This window comes from Mauremys reevesii, linkage group 12, assembly GCF_016161935.1.
Source record: "Mauremys reevesii isolate NIE-2019 linkage group 12, ASM1616193v1, whole genome shotgun sequence".
In the NCBI taxonomy this organism is placed as follows: domain Eukaryota; kingdom Metazoa; phylum Chordata; order Testudines; family Geoemydidae; genus Mauremys; species Mauremys reevesii.
The window spans coordinates 31,116,326-31,123,095 of NC_052634.1; the positions used below are offsets into that span (position 1 = coordinate 31,116,326).

Here is a 6,770-nt window from a genome sequence, read left to right on the forward strand (position 1 = left end):
ATTTTATATCAGCTTACAGGGCGGGAGCAGGGGGGCACCACCATTTTGGGCCCCACCAAAAATTATACAAACCTGTCGCCTATGCTTCGAGTTACCTAGTTATCAAAGTGTCGGGAATGGTGTTTGGTGCGTGTCTGGGAGCTCCTCGTGCTGAAGTAGAAAGCAGTGGGGGAAGAGCGGCTGCCTAGCATCCGAGACTCTCAGCATCGCTTCTCGGCTCCTTGGAGCTAAGATCAAGCGTAGTGTCAGTTCTTATCAGTTTAATATCTGATAGGTCCTTTATTTGAGGACTGTATATTAAATTGATTTTTGAAACAAGGGGATGGAATAGGAGCTTGCTCTGTCCACCCTATGCATTGACCTGGTATTGCAGTGTCTCCAGGACCAGTGCCTCTCCTTCTGGGGAAAACTGTCTGGTTAGAAAAGCAGAAAAAGTTTCACTCTAAAGATGCTGATTTGAGAAGATTTTTTTAAAGTAGTTAAAAAAATCAGGCCTCTTTAGCACTTTGGTTTCTTCATGACAACATATTGTTAAAATATCTTGGGAGTGCTTTCTGAGTCTACAGACGTAAGTTTCTTTGTCTTGCTAGAGGATTGTTTTAAAAGCTGAGATTCTTCTGTTTGCTTTGAGTCTTTTCAACAACATGAGAGACAAATGCTTTCCGGACTGAGGGTCTGTTTGGGAGATGGTTGGTTGGTTGTTGGGGGGGGGGCACACACACAGATTGGTAATATTCGAGGTCACATGTATATCAATAACTGGATGAGTTACACAGACTTCTCTCCACCCAGCCTACGTTCCATGTATCTTGACTGAGCCTGCCACCCACCATCCCAGAACAGAAGCCTGAAGCCTGAGCCCCATCGCACTCCCTCAATTACAACCCAGGAGGCTGTGGCCACAATAAAAGCCCCTGGTGGCCACATTTGAGAAATGCTGGAGCCTCACAGTAAACAAATCCCAGCAGGTTTGTCACACCCTGTCCCCCACCCTGGGGATTTCCTGCCCTCTCCCACCCAGACCAACCTTCCTGCAAGTTCCCACCCCCTATGTATTTACTGCCCTTTCTCCCTGCAAAGGGAACCCGCCAGCAACTCCCTGCTAATCCCTCCCTCAACTGGCTACACAGCAGCCATTTCCCTTCCCCTGCCCCTGGGAGGACGGAATGAGCTGGAGCAAAACATGGATGTTGCGCTGCAGCCTGTTAGGGCAAAAAGGGCAACTGGGGACATGACAGAACAGGAAATAATTTCCCAGCACAATTCCCCCCAGGCTCTTTCCCTGCACACAGATATTCTAGCTTGTCTTGCATGGGACAGAAAAATTCAAATTTAGGGCTGGCAATTAATCGCAGTTAACTCATGCAATTAGCTTTAAAAAAATCATGATTAATCTGTTTTAATCACACCATTAAAAATAGAATACTAATTTAAAATTACGGTATTATATTTTGTTTTTCTACATTTTCAATATATTGATTTCAATTACAACACAGAATACGAAGTGTACAGTGCTCACTATATATAGTTTTATTACAAATATTTACACTGTGAAATATAAAGTGCTGCAGTGCAATCTCTGTATCATTACAGTGCAACTCGCATATGTAGCTACTGCTCCCCCCAATGTTGGTCTGTGCCCCCCTAGGGGGCTGTGAGGGGGGAGCAAGGAGCGACATCCGGGCTCCCTGCATCTGGGTCACCTTCCCCACCTGGGCTGCATAAGGAGAGGACAGAGAGCAGCAGCCCAGCCCCCTCCCCCGCTCCGGGACCGCCCCTGGCCGCGAGCGGGATTCGAATCCCAACGGCCGCAGCGCGCGCCCAAGCTGGGGGGAGCGAAGCTTCGGGGCGAGGGAACCGGGGCCTCCCCCCACGCGCCGAGTCTCTGTCCCGCGCTCTCTCCGCCAATCAGCGAGCGGGGAGGGGCGCGGCGAAGTGACGAGCTACGGCCCCTCCTCCACTAGAAGGTCGCGTGTAAGAGAGAGAGCGAGAGAACTACGCTTCCCAGTGTGCACCGGGAGGGGGCGCATTGCCCGAGCAACTGTCCGTCACTTCCGCTCTGAGACGAGCCAGGAACTACAACTCCCAGCCTGCCCCGGGGCGCCTCCGTCCTCTCCAGCCCAGGTGAGGGCGGGTCCCTGGGTCAGCCTGACACCTCCCCCCCAACGCAACTCCTCATCCCCGCCCCGCCCCCCAGAGAGCCCCGGCCCCGGCCCCGCCCCCCCGGTGCAGGGTCTGAAGCTGCCCCGCGCAGGAACGTGCTGCGCCGCTTCGCCCCCCCCTCCCCCCGGCTGGTCAGGGCGGGGCCGGGTCCGGCTCTGTGCGGGGACTGGATCCCCGTGTCCGCCCCGCGGGGATGTTCCCGGCGCCCCTTGTTCGCTGCCAGGCACCGGCCGCGTGTCACCCCCCGACTCCCGCTGCCCCCGGCCCCGCCCCCTCCCCCGGGTGAGCCCGGCTCCAAACACCCGCTGCAGGGACAGCGACAGCCCCAGACAGACCCGCCCCTGGACTGAATGAGTCCTTCCCCGAGCCCCCCCCCACTGTGCCCGCCCCCAAAGCCCTGCCCCCGCCCCTTCCCCAAAGCCCAGCCCCCGCTGTGCCCTCCCCAAAGCCCTGCCCCGCCCCTTCCCCAAAGCCCGGCCCCCGCTGTGCCCGCCCCAAAGCCCTGCCTCCTTCCCCGATGTCCTGCCTTCACGCTGCCCCTAACCCCGAGGTGCCCCTCACATCGCCTGTTCCCCTAATCCCGCCTCTTTCCCTGAAGTCCTGCCCCGCCCCTTCCTCCAAGGCACCCCCCTCGCATTGCCCCTTTTCCCCCGCCCCCCACCCTCACTCTGCCCCTTCCCCGACTCCCCACTCCCACACTGCCCCCCAATACACCCCACCCCTAAGGGCCCACCCCCACATGGCCCCTTTCCCCAAGTTCCTACCCTTGAGCTTCCCTTTCTCCCTAAGACCCTGCCCCTGCACCGCCCCTTCCCCCTGGGACTCCGCCCTCACACTGCCCTGAGACCCCACCCCTGCACCACCTGTTCCCTCTAATCCCTGCCCCTGCATCGCCCCTTCCCCCGAGAGCCCACCCACATGCTTCCCCTTTGCCCCGAGATCCCGCCCTCACAGCGCCTCTTCCCCCAAGTCCCCAATGCCACACTGCCCCTTCCCCTTATGACCCCACCCCTGTACCACCCATTCACCCGAGACCCCGCCCTCACACTGCTCCTCCTGAGACCCTACACCACCCAGTAACAGGCCAGACTCTGGGAAGGGAGGGGGAGAAACATGCTTTGCTCTGCCACAGACTTCCCGAGTGTCCTTGGGCACATCACTCAGCCTCTCTGGGCCTCAGTTCTCCCATCCAGGAAATGGGGCTGGTGGCGTTTCTTGCACGAGCTGGGAAGAGAACTACCCTGTGAATTAAGAAGATGCTCCCAGTCCCCCTGCTCTCACCTCTAGACCCCCCTCTGCTCCCAGAGCCAGGGCTAGAATCCAGAGGTCCTAGCACCCAGCCCCCTCCCTGCTCTGACCACTAGCCCCCACTCCCCTTTTAGGCTCACTGCCTTTTCTATCCACCCACCCCACCTGTCCATCCCTTTGCTGCAGGTTCCTGGGGTGTCACCCCTGCTCTGCGCTCCCCCAGTGCAGCCCAAGGCTTTTCCTCCCCCCAACCACACATCCTCTCCCCCTCATGCTGGATCATCTGCTTGGCCCCCCACCTCCTCTCGGGACGCGCTGTGCGGCGTGGCTGGGGATTGTGCAATGGCCCAGCACCAGGCAACGCAGAACGTAAACCACAGGCCCTGCCCCACCCCACTGGAGCTGCCCTCCAGGTGCATTTGAGCCCAGCACCTTGCATCTCTGCTCTCCTGTCCCACAAGGGGTGAGCTGCAGTCCCCACCATGCTCTGCAGCAGAGAGAAGGGTCAAGCCAACCAGCCCATTTAGGATGGGGGACTCAACACCCTTTTTTCTGCAAAGCCACTGACCATCAGCGGGATTCCTCCTCCCTCCTGTGCCTCAGTGCAATTAAATCTCTGTATCTAGACAGCCGGTGCGTCCACTGCACCCCAGTCCCCCATGCCTGAGCCTCCCTGGCAAAGCCCTGCACCTGGCTCCATAGAATTAAGTCTCACATCTCGCTGGGAATTCGACTTATTGTGCCCAGAGCGTCTCGGCCCCCTCAGCAGATGACCTGAGAAACACAGTGTCCGGCTTTTCCAAAGAAGAGCTTAGACCCCCTCATCATGTGGCCTAAAGGATAAGGCATCTCCCTGTGGATTGGATGATTCAGGATTTGAGTCCCCTCGTGGTTGTGCTCACTTTGTGCTGCAAGTCCTGCTGCCTTCAGGGCTGGAACCTCTTCTTGGCCGCTCAGGCCAGTGCTCTGGCTTCAGCTAGAGCCCCGGGAAGGAGTTGGGGGTTGGGTGTCACAAAGGCTGGGGCATGAGCCCCAGGTGCTTCCAGTCTCGCCTTTGCCCTTCCTGACTTGCCAAAGAAAATGGGCGGCTCCACTTCCAAAGTGAGCACCTTGAGTGGGAACGGTCAGAGGCCCCACCAGGGGGGCTGGCCCTGCTTTCCTACCCTCTTCTGATGTTGACCACAGAGCATCAGCAGCCGCCCTGCAGGCTGGCCTGAGGGTGGCCTTCAGTGGGGGTTCGGCATGGCAGGGAGCAGCCTGGCTGGGTGTCTCTGTGGCTGTCTGCTGGCCACGCATAAGTCATGGTCCTGCCCTCTTCTTGCCCACCTTCCATTGCTCTGTGGATTTTAAACCTTCCCTTGGAGCTGTCAGCACCAGCCGCCTCTGCTCCAGGTGCCCAGAGGAGGAGAGGTGCTGGGCTCCTGCCTGAGACTCTGTCTCCCTCCTGCCTACGAAGCCTGGCCCTGGCCCTCCTTCCTTCAAGCGCCAGGTGGGCAAGAGGAAAAGCACAAAGGCAAGTGCCAAACTTGTGGGCACCAGGTGAATCTGTGAGAATCCCAACCCTCAGGTGTCAGTTCTACAGCCCTAACCCACTGCAGCCTCCCACCCAGAGGCCTGAGTCACCCAACAGGATGGGAAAGATTTGCTCTTGCACAACAGGACACAGGAAAGTTGAGCCCTGTGAGCTCCAGGGCTTTACCACAAACCAACATAAGGTCCCACTGAGATTTGAACTCAGATTGCAGGATTCAGAGTCCTGAGTGCTGCCCGTTACACCATGGGACCAGCTCATGCTGTTTTCTCTGCACATCAGTGACCCTCACGGGGCCGGCTTGTGTAAGGGACTGTTGGCCCCTTACTAAAGCTTAGTGGGGTTTTTGGTTGGCTAATTCCCAGCACCAATAGAAGGGGGAAGGGCCAATGGGAAATCAGGACTGTGAGACTGACAGGCCCCTGGGCAATGGGGAGAGGCCAAAGCTCCAAGTTAGCCGCACTGACAGGCCAGGCAGTGTAATGAGGGAGTCACCAGGCCAGGGGGTCCCATCCTCCGTGGGAGCTGGAACTGCCTGGGCCAGAGTGGGGCAGAGCTAAGGTGAGAGCAGGAGCCTGAGAAGAGCCGGGGAGCAGAGCTGCACAGGTGTAGTGCCAGAAACTGCTCCCTGTAGGACTTTGCTACCTGCAGCAGTTACTGAGATCTGAGGTTGTTCTTATTTGCTGACTTGTCCTAATTGGCTCAAACTTGACAGTGGTTTCTCTAGCAAAGGCCTGGCCGCTTGGTCCAGACATCCTCATTCACATCAGGCTGGGGTGACCAGATGTCAAAGATGAAATATCGGGACGCGGGTGGCGGAGCAAAAAAAAAAAAAGCCAAAGCCCCCCCCGCCAGGCGGCAGTGGCACAGCCCCGTCTCCACCCAACTCTCGGCTCCGACCCCCGATACACCCCCAGCTCCCCCATCCCCTCGCTCCTGGGCCCAGCCTGGGCTCCGAGCTCTGCAGCCGAGCCGCGCTCCAGGTCCCTCCTGCAGCTCCCGGGCAAGGGGCGAACCAGGCAGCCGGGCCCGGGCCCTCCTGGCAGGAGCGTGTCTGCCCCACGTGTGTCTCTGACCCCCACCCACATGGGCCCTGCCCGCTCCGCACTGCCCCCAGCCCCACTGCACTGCCCCGCAGGCTCCAGGGCTGGAGCAGCCTCCATGCTGCGCTCCCGGCCATGGCCATGGCCCATGTGCAAACGTGGGAGGGAGGAGGATGCCGCCTGCTTGGGGAAGAGGCAGGGCCAGGGCGAGGATTTGGGGAGGGATCCAATGGGGCAGTGAGGGTGTGGGGCTGGGGGCAGGGCCAGGGTGAGGATTTGGGGAGGGATCCAATGGGGGAAGGAGGGGGCGGGGGCGGGGGGGCGTGTCCCTTCGGGCTCTGCCTGTGCGCCGGGGCAGAGGGCAAAATTGTTTGTTTGTCCAGTGTCCCGACCAAACATCAGTCGGGACGTGGGACAAACAAGCAAATATTGGGACAGTCCTGATAAAATCGGGAGGTCTGGTCACCCTACATCAGGCTTCAAGTTGAGAATCCTTTCCCCTGCCCGCTCTGTGGGAGGGGAGACTTTTAAACGCGCTCTCTGTGCGACTGCACATGGCTAAGCAAAGAGAACAAACCCCAAATCCCCCCTGTGCTTTGGGGGCCAGGTTTGCGGTGGGAATTCTGTAGTTCAGATGACTTCACACCTGGGCATTGTGATTCTTTACCAGTTTCTCTGGCATTGGGGCAATTTTGTGCTCACAGCTGTGATGGCCGAGTGTTTAAGGTGTTGGAGTCGAAATCCCATAGGGTTCCCCTGCGCAGGTTCAAATCCTGCTCACAGCG

At 58.5% G+C, this 6,770-nt stretch overlaps 3 non-coding genes across 3 annotated transcripts; 2 read left to right on the forward strand and 1 right to left on the reverse strand.

Annotated features, from left to right (window-relative positions):
* The first annotated feature begins 205 nt into the window (after positions 1–205).
* On the forward strand, positions 206–398 carry LOC120376354. Its single transcript, XR_005587238.1, has one exon. It is a non-coding gene; the product is annotated as a U2 spliceosomal RNA (small nuclear RNA).
* Positions 399–5,124: 4,726 nt separating this feature from the next.
* TRNAQ-CUG lies at positions 5,125–5,196 on the reverse strand. Its single transcript has one exon. It is a non-coding gene; the product is annotated as a tRNA-Gln (tRNA).
* A 1,492-nt stretch (positions 5,197–6,688) lies between these two features.
* Positions 6,689–6,770, forward strand: TRNAS-CGA. Its single transcript has one exon. It is a non-coding gene; the product is annotated as a tRNA-Ser (tRNA).